This window comes from Haliotis asinina, chromosome 11 (genome assembly GCF_037392515.1).
Source record: "Haliotis asinina isolate JCU_RB_2024 chromosome 11, JCU_Hal_asi_v2, whole genome shotgun sequence".
Taxonomy (NCBI): domain Eukaryota; kingdom Metazoa; phylum Mollusca; class Gastropoda; order Lepetellida; family Haliotidae; genus Haliotis; species Haliotis asinina.
This window is the reverse complement of record NC_090290.1, coordinates 15,464,327-15,480,746: the sequence shown is the minus strand read 5'-3', so window position 1 is coordinate 15,480,746 and position 16,420 is coordinate 15,464,327. Positions and strand designations below refer to the sequence as shown.

General features: G+C 41.2%; 1 pseudogene; it reads left to right on the top strand.

Annotated features, from left to right (window-relative positions):
• Nucleotides 1-16,420, top strand: part of LOC137255257 (uncharacterized) — a 285,609-nt pseudogene that overhangs the window by 1,519 nt on the left and 267,670 nt on the right.

Below are 16,420 nucleotides of genomic sequence, written 5' to 3'. Positions count from 1 at the left end.
ATGACATTAAAGGGTAGCAAAAGATAACGGTAAGCATTAGCGATTATCTTCAAACATGTAAGGACACAAATGTGTATGTAGTTTCATACTGTTACCAAAGGTTTTATGGTGAAAGCTTGAGTTTATATCCGGTGTTATTGCTCGTTATCAGTCGGCCTAATAGCTCGGATGGATCAAATGTTGAATCATACCTGAATCTTTAAGAACATTATCAGCTTATTCTCATAAATCTTTTTCAGTACTGAACATCATTGAAAACGCACCACCCCTAAAATTGTGGATTTCTAAGAGCAGAAGTGAGCAATCTATGTAAATTTTACATATTTGTGTAGACCAATGTTTGATAAAGAAAAGAAGCAAAAAACAATCAAGCAAAACAGTGAAGATTTAATGCAGCTGACAATGAAATAAAGATGGGGTCAAAATGGAAAGTCAGTAGCGTGTATGACCCCCGTTAGCAGCAACACAAGCTGTGCAACGTCTCCTCATTGAACGGATAAGTCTCTGAATAAAGTCCTGAGGCACTGCATTCCACTCTTGCTGCAAGGCATTGTCGAGTTCCCCAAGGTTGTTGATCTGCGGACGACGTGCGAGGCGTTGGCCGATGTAATCCCACAAGTGTTCGATGGGTGACAAATCTGGTGACAATGCAGGCCAATGAAGTAGAGGAATGTTGTTGTTAGCCAGATACTGTATCGAAACACGTGCAGTGTGGGCTCGTGCATTGTCATGTTGAAATGTGTGCAGATCTTGATGCTGGTGAAAGAAGGGAACGACGTTGTTCTGAAGAGTGTTGTCACGGTAGTAAACGGCATTCACTCTGCCACGACAAACAATCAGAGCGGTTCTGTGGTGATAACTTATCCCTCCCCACACCATAATGCTGTCTCCACCCCACCGATCGGTTTGCACAACACAATCCTGATGATAACGTTCACCCCGTCGACGCCATACCCGTAGACGCCCGTCAGCATTTCGCAAGTGAAAACGCGACTCGTCGGAGAACACCACACCATGCCAACGTCGTAACAACCACACACGATGCTGTTCAGCCCATTGTCGGCGTTCACGGCGATGCCTGTCAGTCAGGATGGGTCCAACGTAAGGGCGTCGACAACGTAACCCTGCCGCACGGAGACGGCGTCGGACGGTGGAAGCGCTGATCAAACCACGTCGACCCAGGACAGCGTTGGCGGTTCTGGCAGCGGGCAAGGTTCGATCCCGAATATGGCGCCGTACAATGTCTCGATCTTGACGAGGGGTGGTAACACGTGCCTGACCTGGGCGTTGCCGGTCCCTGCTGGTTCCTGTTTGTTGGTATCTGTTAGCAAGCCTCAGAATGGTCGAATGATGACACCCAAATCGTCGTGCAATGTTTCTGCTTGAAGCGCCGACCTGCAACATACCCAAGGCCTGTTCTCGTTCCTCTGGTGACAATCTTGGCATGGCGAAAAAACTTTACTTACGAAAGTACTGCGAAATTGAGAACGGTTTTGTGCCGAAGGTCATTTATACCCCTGAACAGCATGCTTTCTGCATGCAATTTGTGCCCTTCGTGTGTGATGTGCATGAATTTTGTTGTTTTCATGTGATGTGTTCGATGATGTGTTCGAACGATCCGTTTTTTACTGTAGAGCGTTATTTACGATCTAGTGTGTTATTATCAAAATTCCCACCATTACTTTTCCATTTCCAAAAGATTCTATTGCCTTATTTCAAAATTTACAGGTAGTGCGTTTTCAATGATGTTCAGTATATTTCCTTCAGCTTCGTATATTTGTCCAGTATCTCAGTAATATCTGTCCCATTGCTTCAATGACGTTTTCTTGCACCAAAATGGTCACGATCTCCCTGAAATCTCTTCTAATCCTTCAACGCTGATTGTTGTTCCAGGATGTTCCATATTGCACAATCACCTGATCAACTCGTTCAAGTTTCGTTTCTTGTTCCAGGATGTTCCATATTGCACAATCACCTGATCAACTCGTTCAAGTTTCGTTTCTTGTTCCAGGATGTTCCATATTGCACAATCACCTGACCAACTCGTTCAAGTTTCGTTTCTTGTTCTAGGATGTTCCATATTGCACTATCACCTGACCAACTCGTTCAAGTTTCGTTTCTTGTTCTAGGATGTTCCATATTGCACAATCACCTGACCAACTCGTTCAAGTTTCGTTTCTTGTTCCAGGATGTTCCATATTGCACAATCACCTGACCAACTCGTTCAAGTTTCGTTTCTTGTTCCAGGATGTTCCATATTGCACAATCACCTGATCAACTCGTTCAAGTTTCGTTTCTTGTTCTAGGATGTTCCATATTGCACTATCACCTGACCAACTCGTTCAAGTTTCGTTTCTTGTTCTAGGATGTTCCATATTGCACTATCACCTGACCAACTCGTTCAAGTTTCGTTTCTTGTTCTAGGATGTTCCATATTGCACAATCACCTGATCAACTCGTTCAAGTTTCGTTTCTTGTTCTAGGATGTTCCATATTGCACTATCACCTGACCAACTCGTTCAAGTTTCGTTTCTTGTTCTAGGATGTTCCATATTGCACAATCACCTGACCAACTCGTTCAAGTTTCGTTTCTTGTTCTAGGATGTTCCATATTGCACTATCACCTGACCAACTCGTTCAAGTTTCGTTTCTTGTTCCAGGATGTTCCATATTGCACAATCACCTGATCAACTCGTTCAAGTTTCGTTTCTTGTTCCAGGATGTTCCATATTGCACAATCACCTGACCAACTCGTTCAAGTTTCGTTTCTTGTTCCAGGATGTTCCATATTGCACAATCACCTGATCAACTCGTTCAAGTTTCGTTTCTTGTTCCAGGATGTTCCATATTGCACAATCACCTGATCAACTCGTTCAAGTTTCGTTTCTTGTTCCAGGATGTTCCATATTGCACAATCACCTGACCAACTCGTTCAAGTTTCGTTTCTTGTTCCAGGATGTTCCATATTGCACAATCACCTGACCAACTCGTTCAAGTTTCGTTTCTTGTTCCAGGATGTTCCATATTGCACAATCACCTGATCAACTCGTTCAAGTTTCGTTTCTTGTTCCAGGATGTTCCATATTGCACTATCACCTGACCAACTCGTTCAAGTTTCGTTTCTTGTTCCAGGATGTTCCATATTGCACAATCACCTGATCAACTCGTTCAAGTTTCGTTTCTTGTTCCAGGATGTTCCATATTGCACTATCACCTGACCAACTCGTTCAAGTTTCGTTTCTTGTTCCAGGATGTTCCATATTGCACAATCACCTGATCAACTCGTTCAAGTTTCGTTTCTTGTTCCAGGATGTTCCATATTGCACAATCACCTGACCAACTCGTTCAAGTTTCGTTTCTTGTTCCAGGATGTTCCATATTGCACTATCACCTGACCAACTCGTTCAAGTTTCGTTTCTTGTTCCAGGATGTTCCATATTGCACAATCACCTGACCAACTCGTTCAAGTTTCGTTTCTTGTTCCAGGATGTTCCATATTGCACAATCACCTGATCAACTCGTTCAAGTTTCGTTTCTTGTTCCAGGATGTTCCATATTGCACTATCACCTGATCAACTCGTTCAAGTTTCGTTTCTTGTTCCAGGATGTTCCATATTGCACAATCACCTGACCAACTCGTTCAAGTTTCGTTTCTTGTTCCAGGATGTTCCATATTGCACAATCACCTGATCAACTCGTTCAAGTTTCGTTTCTTGTTCCAGGATGTTCCATATTGCACAATCACCTGACCAACTCGTTCAAGTTTCGTTTCTTGTTCCAGGATGTTCCATATTGCACAATCACCTGACCAACTCGTTCAAGTTTCGTTTCTTGTTCCAGGATGTTCCATATTGCACAATCACCTGACCAACTCGTTCAAGTTTCGTTTCTTGTTCCAGGATGTTCCATATTGCACAATCACCTGACCAACTCGTTCAAGTTTCGTTTCTTGTTCCAGGATGTTCCATATTGCACAATCACCTGATCAACTCGTTCAAGTTTCGTTTCTTGTTCCAGGATGTTCCATATTGCACAATCACCTGATCAACTCGTTCAAGTTTCGTTTCTTGTTCTAGGATGTTCCATATTGCACAATCACCTGACCAACTCGTTCAAGTTTCGTTTCTTGTTCCAGGATGTTCCATATTGCACTATCACCTGACCAACTCGTTCAAGTTTCGTTTCTTGTTCCAGGATGTTCCATATTGCACTATCACCTGATCAACTCGTTCAAGTTTCGTTTCTTGTTCCAGGATGTTCCATATTGCACAATCACCTGACCAACTCGTTCAAGTTTCGTTTCTTGTTCCAGGATGTTCCATATTGCACAATCACCTGATCAACTCGTTCAAGTTTCGTTTCTTGTTCCAGGATGTTCCATATTGCACTATCACCTGATCAACTCGTTCAAGTTTCGTTTCTTGTTCCAGGATGTTCCATATTGCACTATCACCTGATCAACTCGTTCAAGTTTCGTTTCTTGTTCTAGGATGTTCCATATTGCACTATCACCTGACCAACTCGTTCAAGTTTCGTTTCTTGTTCCAGGATGTTCCATATTGCACAATCACCTGATCAACTCGTTCAAGTTTCGTTTCTTGTTCCAGGATGTTCCATATTGCACTATCACCTGATCAACTCGTTCAAGTTTCGTTTCTTGTTCCAGGATGTTCCATATTGCACTATCACCTGACCAACTCGTTCAAGTTTCGTTTCTTGTTCCAGGATGTTCCATATTGCACAATCACCTGACCAACTCGTTCAAGTTTCGTTTCTTGTTCCAGGATGTTCCATATTGCACAATCACCTGATCAACTCGTTCAAGTTTCGTTTCTTGTTCCAGGATGTTCCATATTGCACAATCACCTGACCAACTCGTTCAAGTTTCGTTTCTTGTTCCAGGATGTTCCATATTGCACAATCACCTGACCAACTCGTTCAAGTTTCGTTTCTTGTTCCAGGATGTTCCATATTGCACAATCACCTGACCAACTCGTTCAAGTTTCGTTTCTTGTTCCAGGATGTTCCATATTGCACAATCACCTGATCAACTCGTTCAAGTTTCGTTTCTTGTTCCAGGATGTTCCATATTGCACAATCACCTGATCAACTCGTTCAAGTTTCGTTTCTTGTTCTAGGATGTTCCATATTGCACAATCACCTGATCAACTCGTTCAAGTTTCGTTTCTTGTTCCAGGATGTTCCATATTGCACAATCACCTGACCAACTCGTTCAAGTTTCGTTTCTTGTTCCAGGATGTTCCATATTGCACTATCACCTGACCAACTCGTTCAAGTTTCGTTTCTTGTTCCAGGATGTTCCATATTGCACTATCACCTGATCAACTCGTTCAAGTTTCGTTTCTTGTTCCAGGATGTTCCATATTGCACTATCACCTGACCAACTCGTTCAAGTTTCGTTTCTTGTTCCAGGATGTTTCATATTGCACTATCACCTGATCAACTCGTTCAAGTTTCGTTTCTTGTTCCAGGATGTTCCATATTGCACTATCACCTGATCAACTCGTTCAAGTTTCGTTTCTTGTTCCAGGATGTTCCATATTGCACTATCACCTGATCAACTCGTTCAAGTTTCGTTTCTTGTTCTAGGATGTTCCATATTGCACTATCACCTGACCAACTCGTTCAAGTTTCGTTTCTTGTTCCAGGATGTTCCATATTGCACTATCACCTGATCAACTCGTTCAAGTTTCGTTTCTTGTTCCAGGATGTTCCATATTGCACTATCACCTGACCAACTCGTTCAAGTTTCGTTTCTTGTTCCAGGATGTTCCATATTGCACTATCACCTGACCAACTCGTTCAAGTTTCGTTTCTTGTTCCAGGATGTTCCATATTGCACAATCACCTGACCAACTCGTTCAAGTTTCGTTTCTTGTTCCAGGATGTTCCATATTGCACAATCACCTGACCAACTCGTTCAAGTTTCGTTTCTTGTTCCAGGATGTTCCATATTGCACAATCACCTGACCAACTCGTTCAAGTTTCGTTTCTTGTTCCAGGATGTTCCATATTGCACAATCACCTGACCAACTCGTTCAAGTTTCGTTTCTTGTTCTAGGATGTTCCATATTGCACTATCACCTGACCAACTCGTTCAAGTTTCGTTTCTTGTTCCAGGATGTTCCATATTGCACAATCACCTGACCAACTCGTTCAAGTTTCGTTTCTTGTTCCAGGATGTTCCATATTGCACAATCACCTGATCAACTCGTTCAAGTTTCGTTTCTTGTTCCAGGATGTTCCATATTGCACAATCACCTGACCAACTCGTTCAAGTTTCGTTTCTTGTTCCAGGATGTTCCATATTGCACAATCACCTGACCAACTCGTTCAAGTTTCGTTTCTTGTTCTAGGATGCTCAGTAACCCACTGTCACCTGCTAACTCAAACAAATGTTGTTTCGTGATCCAGGTTCTTCAGTATGCCAGTATGATCTGTCCAACTCATCTCAAACTTCAGACGGGAGTCCCGGACATCGTGGCTGTTTATCACAAGGTAACTGTTAGTGAACGGCCACATAGCGAAAACTTCTATCTCTGTGATTACGAATGGATCTTACTTTTATTTAACCTGATTTGCTGCATTACTTTTGTAGATAGATTTTTTCACTGCTTTAAGACATGTTGAGTGCCATTTTGATTACTCCCATTTACTGCCCAAGCCTTATGGGAAACTGTACAATCGCTTGTAAGTATCATTGCAAACGTAACGTTCCCTTCTATTTTTCTTAAAATCTCAATCCTTCTGGTGTTTAAATATTTGAGAAGACGTGTTCTCTCTCTTTTTTTCAGCTTCTCTAAGCATCAGGATCAGGCAGCTAAATGAAGTGTTTGAGGAAGTTGGCACACTCCATGAAACAGAAGAACGATTGAAAAGACACAGCCATGTGACAGTTTGTGGAGCACCTGGCGATGGGAAAACAAGCATTGCTCTCAAGATATGTGAGAAATATCTACCAAAGAAATACGAAGTTCTGTTTGTTGATAACATTGAAGAGTTTCAGGTAGACACAATTATTCAGCGACAGTGTCACATGCTAATTGTATTTGATGATATATTTGGTTCTGTTTCATTTCCGTCCAATCTGCAGAAAATCAGGAAAGTGTTGACCGTCCTGGCTAATTCTTTAGTAAACATTTCAGTCCAAAAGGAAGAACAGGACAAGAAGAAGAGAGCGCAGAAAAATATGAATGCAGGCGAGAAGACAAAGGAGACTTTGCCTGATGCAGATCCAAAAATCCTCTACAAGCTCCGCTTCATTTTCACCTCTAGAACATACAACTGGAATGAAGGATGTAACAGACTTCACCAGTTCAAAATCAACATTTTCAAACTTGAGAGTGTCATTGATATGACCACAACTACACTGACCACTAAGGAAAGGGAATCTATAATAAATTCCTTCTTGAAAAGAAATCAAATGTGTGATGTCTCCAGTCAGGACAAGAACACAATTACACAGTTGCATGACAACATGTTTGGGTTTCCACTCATTTGTCAACTTTACTGTACCAACCCAGCCCTCCAGATGCACAATATTACTACCTTCTTTCTGAAGCCCGTGACCTATCTGAGAGATGACCTTGACACCATAATCCGTGAAGGTAGCAGCAGATCGGCAGCTCTCGTTCTCCTCGTCCTGTTTGGGGGAAAGTTGGATCTTGTCTCCTTCAAGTCGGGGACACAATGTGCAGCATTGTTTCAGGTTGTAAGGGAGGAGATAGCATCCTGCACTCGTACAGACATCGGGAAGGAGATCAGGAACTTTACCGGCACCTACTGTACAGTGGAGAATCATGTAGCCTCCTTCTCTCATCCATCTATTCACGACGCCACAGCATGTGCTTTGAGCCATCTCAATGAAGTGTTGTTACTTGAACATTGTTCTCTGCAGTTCCTGTATGAAAGAGTCAGACTTAACAAGGATGATGGCTTTCAGTCAAGCCACACCGATGATGTCACAAACATGATCTACATCACTTCCAACCTACATCCATTAGTGATTACCAGACTGGTGCAAGGTGTCCGAGAAGGGTGTTTTAGATGGACAGTCGGTCACCCTGTTTTCAGCAACGACCAAATGGCTTCCTCCTTCTTGGCACAAATTAAGTCAGACCTGCCAGATGCAGTTCACAGAAAAGATACGACCTCTGGTGAATGCTTTCTGTATTGGGTCTCAATTTCAACTAACCATTCCCTGTTTGAACATTCATTGTCCCTGATAAGTAGAGAGGAAGGGCTTCCAAGTTCTGTTGTCACTAACTTGTACGATGCCATCATAGCCTGTATACGGACTGGCAGTCTCCAGCATCTTCAACGTCTTGCTGCTGGGCTGAAAAAGCGTGCGTGCTTTCTGTATTGGGTCTCACTTTTAATTAACCATTCCTTGTTTGACCATGTGTTGTCCTTGGTGTGTAGAGAGGAAGAACTTTCAAGTTCTGTTGTCACTGACTTCTACGATAGCATCATAGGCTGTATACAGACTGGCAATCTCCAGCATCTTCAGCGTCTTGCTGCTGTACTCAAACAGCGTGAGAGATTTGATGTAGACCACAGGACAAAGGGCCATAAAATACTGCTGATGATTGCTGCTGAGGCGGGACAGTTGAATGTGTTCAACTTCCTACTGAAAGAAGGAGCTGATGTTTCAGCCACAGACAATCGACATTGCAACTGTCTCCATCATTCATGTAAGTCAGGAAGCAAAGATATAGTGAAAGTTCTTGTTAAACAGTTTCCACATCTGATCGATGTTGGTGATGAAGATGGAAATACCCCCGCCATATTATGTGCTGTGTCAGGGCAATTGGAAATCCTCAAACTTCTTGTTTCACATAAAGCCGATTTAACAATCATGACTAGGCGTAGCAAGATGAATGCGTTTCACATAGGTAGTACTAAGGGCCATACATCAGTTGTTGAATATTTGCTGACACGGAAAGACATAACCGTAGACATGCGAGTGGGAAGGTTTGGGCAAACAGCACTTATGATGGCAGCTGAAAGAGGACACTATGATGTATATCATCTTCTTGTGTCGGAGGGAGCTGATCTGTCACTGAGGGGTAACTACGGGAATGACTGCTTGATGCTGGCAAGTAAGGGAGGTAACGTGTCTATAGTGAAACACCTCCTTTCCTGGAAAAAAATTGATATCAACAGGAGAGAGTACCGCAAGACACGGTCAGCTGTTATGATAGCAGCTGCAAGTGGACACTATGATGTATATCATCTTCTTGTGTCGGAGGGGGCTGATCTGTCACTGAGGGATAACTACAGGAATGACTGCTTGATGCTGGCAAGTAAGGGAGGTAACGTGTCTATTGTGAAACACCTCCTTTCCTTGAAAACATTTGACATCACCAGGAAAGGCGGGTTTTACGAACGACCAGCTGTTATGATGGCAGCTCTAAATGGACACTATGATGTATATCATCTTCTTGTGTCGGAGGGAGCTGATCTGTCATTGACTGATAGGTACAACAGTGACTGCTTGATGTTGGCATGTGAGGGAGGTAACGTGTCTATAGTGAAACACCTCCTGTCCTTGAAAACATTTGATATCAACAGGAAAGGCGGGTCTGAGAATCGCTCAGTTGTTATGATGGCAGCTCTCAATGGACACTATGATGTGTATAAGCTTCTTGTGTCGGAGGGAGCTGATCTGTCATTGACTGACAGAAACAACAGTGACTGCTTGATGTTGGGATGTAAGGGAGGTAACTCGTCAATAGTTAAACGTCTTGTTTCCTTGAAGACCTTTGATATCAACAGGAAAGGCGGGTCTGAGAATCGCTCAGCTGTTATGATCGCTGCTGCAAGAGGAGACTATGATGTATATAAGCTTCTTGTGTCAGAGGGAGCTGATCTGTCACTAACTGACATACATGAACATGACTGCCTAATGTTGGCATGTGAGGGAGGTAACATGTCTATTGTGAAACACCTCCTTTCCTTGAAAACATTTGATATCAACAGGAGAAGCGGGGCTATGACTTTACTACGGACACCAGTTATGATTGCAATTGAAAGAGGACACTTTGATATATATAATCTTCTTGTTTCAGAGGGAGCTGATCTGTCACTGAGCGATCTTTGCAGCATGGACTGTTTGGAATTGGCATGTGACGCAGGTCACATATCTATAATGGAACACCTGTCGAAACAGTTAAAACGAAAGTGATTGGATTATTATTGCAAAAACTTGATCACGATGATCCACGTTTCCATGGACTGAAGACATTATGACTCATTGATGGTTCATCACAGTTAGAACGTTGTGAACATCGTGTCTGAACAAGTGCATTTCTCATGTCTATAACTGGTATTACACAAGCATGTATGTAGCACGAGTCCAGAAAAGAATACTTATCGGTGCTACTCCCAGTGGCGTTAGATCACAATTATGTATTTTTGTTTGACTATAGAGCTATATAGCTACAATCGTACATGTATGCTACATCTCAGATCAATTATTATTACCTTTTACAATGTGTTATGTTTAAGTATTTGTTTTACATGAAAATGTCACTCTTGAATGTGTCCATTAGAGATGTTCAATTTCCGGAGTTAAAATAATTTTCAAACTGAACCAGGTTGTATGAAACACTAATTTGTATGGCACTGTTAAATACGAAACCTTTATGAATTAAATTTAATACACGGAGAAGGCTGAAGTAGGTACTCATCTATAGTAAGGCAAACTGGATTTGGTTGCTGGTGTTCAATTACCCGCACTTCATAAGCATAACAAAATAACATTGTTATCTATCTTCAGGTGTATATTGTATTATTTGAACTTCTTCGTTTATTGGAAAGCGAAGCGTATTCAAGCAAAGATGTCTCTGTCCTTTATTACAGATAACATAACTTTTGTCGTCACTCTATGGCTAAGAGTCTGACTAGGTGACATTTGACTCACTCACTCACTCACTCTGTATTCTATGGTTATAACAAACATTTAGGGATCACTGAATTATCCCGTTATATCTATAGTTATACCATTATACCCGTCATATGCGTGTTTCGTAATAACCTTAATAACTGATATTCGCAATAACCGTAATAAACATATCGGCATGTTGTTGCTCGCACCGCATGTTGAATAACCGTAACATTTCCATACTGAATTTGACACCAAGCTTGTAAAGTATTTTAGTTCCCCCTGACAATGTCTCAAAGGCCCCAGCCAGTGTGTCTCGGCATCATCACATTATTCCGTGAACAAAAACCCAGGTATCAGTGACGTGTCAAATAATACAACATATTAGGCCAGAATACTAAGTGGAGTAGGGATTTACCATCAACACATCTGACCTTTCTCCAAAGGCATGTCTAAATCACTCCTACGTAATGCTGCTCTCATACATAAAGTATTTCAGACAGGTTTAATCTCAAACGACTCTTTGTATTCTGCAAACAAATGAGTGAATTTCAGTTCATAATCACATTTCTTCAGCCAATTGCATGTAAAACTACCATGTCTTATTTGAACACTTCATTATTATGATTCTAAAACAAGGTTTGTAAACTATATATGAAAAGGAAATATAACTTTAGTAACTGAACATGAAATGGATTATAGATGATTTTCTCCTTTAAACACGATTCAAACATGTCCAGCGTTCGATACGGTTTAAGCCAATGCCTTTGAAAGAGAGCAACGTGGACTTTGCTTTCATTGCTTTCATTGCCAAAATTGCTTTCATTGTAGAATTGATATCACCTGAATTGTGTGAACAGAACCACATTGAATTCCTGTCTGATATTGATGTGTGAAGTCCACTTACTCCACATTAGAAAGATAATCTGTAAACTTTCTGGATTATTTACCTGGATTTTGCATGTCGGTTTACATATGTAATGATTGTTTTTTTATTTTTGTGAACCATTGATATTTTGCATATAGATTTGTATTTGTTTTCATGTTTTAATAAATCTATATATATTTCAATTAGACGTATTTTGTCGGGATCTTGTCAGCTGGTTGCAGATTTTCTTTTCTCACCTGTATGTTTCATGTGTCAAATTCCTCACTTCCACCTCTGCTTAATTCTGTTTACGTGCGTTAAGCTGCATCTACAATACTATTTACTGGACCTGACTAAAATGATCAATACTCGAAACTATAGATTGGAAATATCGTCATGAATATCAGCTTGAAAATTGTGTCCTACATAAAATCGTATATATCAGCTTTAATGACTGAAGAAAGGTTTAATGTTCTCAGGCAGTATGACCTGTTGACGTTCCGCTTCTGATTTATGGATGAATTTTTGTTAATAGTGATGATATTTTATTTTTGGTAATAGTGATCCGGGTGTTCACCTGTGACCACTGGTGACGTATTTACTTGTATTTATTTCATGTACATTGCATGTGACACGTGACAATGATATCATCCCCTGTTATTGGGAGATTTAAACCGGTTCTCTTTCACTTAACCAGGGTCTAACAAAAAAGTCTTGTTAAAACATTGCACTATGGTTACACTGTAGGTGAGAGAAATGAAACGGGTAATTAGCATTAGCCACTGAAGCGTGAGCCTTTGTTTAAGGTCTATAGTCTATGTCTACAATGCAACACTATTTAAGATGCATGCACGTGTGCATATGCCTTGTTATTGTAATATTAAAATGTATTTCTGATACATTGCTCAGAAACTGGATCGTCAAACTAACAAGAAGCGACTTGCATTTTATGACATGATTACTGTCACATACCAGAGTAAAAACCAAACCCCAGATTTAAACGTTAATGCAATTTATTAACTAAATCTATCTTATTTACAATAAACCATTTAGGTTCGCCTTCACACCTGCATTCTCACCTCATCACACACCCTCGTACTCTTTCCCTGCACACTCATGCATGCCCATCATACTTCACTCTCCAACTATACGCACATACATTCATATCAACACTCCCATCAACTCACAATATCACAACACTACAATTGTCTTTAAAGAAACGCACAACAAATCATATACTTATATTACTTACACTGAAGATGGAATAGACAATAAAATTCATTGAAAGCACACATCAGTCTATTATTGTTCACTGTTCCCATCACAATCGATGTTGTTGTCATGTCACCATATGTAGGGGTTCAAACAGTTTATGATTTCTGTGGTATATTAGGGGTCCATCCCGTGCGTGTTAATCTTCACACACTTGGCTGGCATGTCACTTTGATCCCTAATGATCAAACGGTGCAGCCTTCCTGGCGGGGCACGGCACGCTCCCCAGACACTCAGGTCAGTTCAGCTATACACAGGCGGCATATCGATCTCTCACGATCGGCGAGACAGCCTTACGGGGTGTAACACCTACCCCGGACACTGAATACAAAAAGCACACCATATACATAGTATCTTTACACATACACAACATATGGGTTTTACACATACAAAATGTGTTTACAGGGCTGTTTTACAGTACTTAATATACCACACTATCACTATACTTTACACATAACTGTTGTCTGAACGTCATTATTACCCCATCATACCAGCTTAGGGACATTCTAACTGCTTTCATTGTGATTTCATTATAAATCACAATTCTTTCACATTCCAAACTTCAACCATAATATTGCACATATTTCAGCTAAGTTAAGGTTACATAATATAAGGTGAAAGCTAAACCTCAATACATACATAAACAATTCAATCAAAAGATAACACAAAATCATAATACTCACACCAGCTGAATATATAGGGAAAACAGCCAACCTCACACACATACACTTTCTAACTGGTTGCCAACTCACAATCTTCAAATCAAACCTTATATACCCCCCAAGCTACATGATTGACCCCAAGCCTACTACCCAGCCACATACAATAGTCTTTCCTACTGCACACCTCAGATCCGAACAATAGCTCAACGCTTGCATCACTGCCCTCGCTCACAAGTCCTCACTCCACACTTATCACCCTTCAAATTTAACACTCAACATATACGGCACCCGTGGCGAGCCACCTCCTCGTGGTGGGTGCTGGGTAACGCCAAGAGCTCGCCGACACCCCCGTTGTGGACCCGGGGGGATATTTGGTCCACCAACCCGTTTGCCGTGGGTTGCGGCCCTGTGTCGGCGGAGGAGGGGATCCTGGTGGTTGAGGGCAATAGGGACCTGTAACCGTGTTCCTGTTGCTCAATATACCACTTTGGCCCTGACTTCGCCTAGACGGGTGGTCGAATGGGCCCGGTTCGACCAATCGGCTGGTCACGCCAAGCCCTGTGCATGGACTGTGTATGTGTCATTGCACAAATATTATTTTGAATTGTTCGTATTTTCTTGGCACTACTATTGATCTCTAACGTTTTGGATTGTGAAATATGATAATATGAATTTTGCCTAGAGTCTTATGCCCGAAGGCGGTGGCTCATGGGCCAATCTGGTAGATCAATTATTTATAATTCTTCTGCTGGAGTATATCATCTGAGTATCCTTGGTGCTGCAAGTCGGAGGCCCACTTGTTTTTAGCATTGTCCTTGTGATACTCCGTGGTGGGTGGGGAGCTCAGATGATGAACCATATCAAAGTAACTATGGCTTACACAACCCCCATTAAAAGAAACAAGCGTCAACTTGACAATGATGATGATGAACTACGACCGTCTATTCCGTCCGTTGAATACTGGCCACGATTTCTAGTGATCGAGACTCTTGACAAATCACCTTTCAAATTAAACCCATTTGCGGTATCTAAAGGTATACATGGCATAGCAGGTGAGATACGAAATATCAGACGACTGCGTTCAGGTTCCCTACTTGTAGAATGTAGCAGGAAACAGCAATCAACCAACCTGTTGTCAACTGAGCTCTTTGTTGGAGTCCAGGTTTCAGTTACTCCACACAAGACTCTGAACACGAGCAAAGGCATTGTTAGAGACCGAGATCAATTGTTTGCAGATATGACAGAGTTTGACATCGTATCAGAAATGAAAGATCAAGGGGTGACTTTTGTTAAAAGATTTACAACTCGGATAAACTCAGAAACAAAACCTACTAACACATATCTCTTCCACTTCTCTTCTCCAAGTATTCCAAAATCAGTAAGAGCTGGATATTGTAATATCAGTGTTGACACTTACATCCCCAACCCGCTTAGGTGTTTTAAGTGTCAGAAGTATGGACATGGTGTAAATACTTGCACATTGTCTGTTGTGTGTGCTCACTGTGGTGAGAAAACACACACAACAGAAGATTGTGACAGTGACTATAAAAAATGCACCAACTGCTCAGGCGATCATTCGTCATTTTCTAAACAGTGTCCAATTTGGAAAGAGCAAATGGAGATAGTGAGTGAGTTAATACTTAACGTCACATTGGCAATATTTCAGCCATATCGTGACGAGAACATTTTGATACTGAAATGAAATATGTATACATTATAAAATCCTGTCGTCAAAGGACAGTAAAACTACTAGAGCATCACATTTACAATTAAAACTAGTGTGGAGAGTTAAAACAATTACCACTATTCGGACAATACAACATAAAATACGGGCTGCAGATCGCCAACAACTGAAGGTAGATCACCATACTAGGGGCCATGGGGACTTACAGTACCTTTGCTACCTGCGTGGACCCCAGATGGATTTACACCATCCCCTCAGCCGTTGGCGATTATACTGAGAGTTAGCCATTATTAAAAACAACAAATATACTACGATTAATTTACATAGAATGTTTTGGACTTACGTACCCTCTCAGGAGGACAATGATTTTACAATACTTCAACCCCCCTCGAGGGCACAGCCACTAACAATCTCAGTTATTAATCTAGACTACCAATAATAAAATATTTATCTATTTACAATTCTGATAACAAATCTAATTCTTTTAAGAAGGCAATAATTAAATGAGAGCTGGTATGAGTAAAAAGATCCTGCATAGTTCGTGAGTTAAAATACTGATCCCTTGTGATGGAATACTCTACACAGTCAAGCAGGATATGCTTGACTGTGATTCTTTCATCACAAGGGATGCAGAACGGAGGATCCTCACCTTTCAAAAGGTATTCATGAGTATATCGTGTATGGCCAATACGACATCGCCTCATAATGACCTCCTCAAATCTGGACTGACAACCCAAGTGGGTATAATCAATGTAAGGTTTTATTGCATGTAATTTATTCATACCCACTTGGGTGTCCCACCTCTTTTGCATCAGGTCTCGGATGTACGATCTGATTGTAGCTTTATAATCAGAGTATGGGATAAGAAGTGGAGTCACGGGTTTCTTGAGTGCTGCCTTGGCAGCAAGATCAGCCATTGTATTGCCAGAAATGCCTACATGGCTTGGTAACCAACAAAAGACGATGTCGTATTGGCCAGTAGCAAGATTATTAATTAATTCAATTATTTCTATTAAAAGTGGATGTTT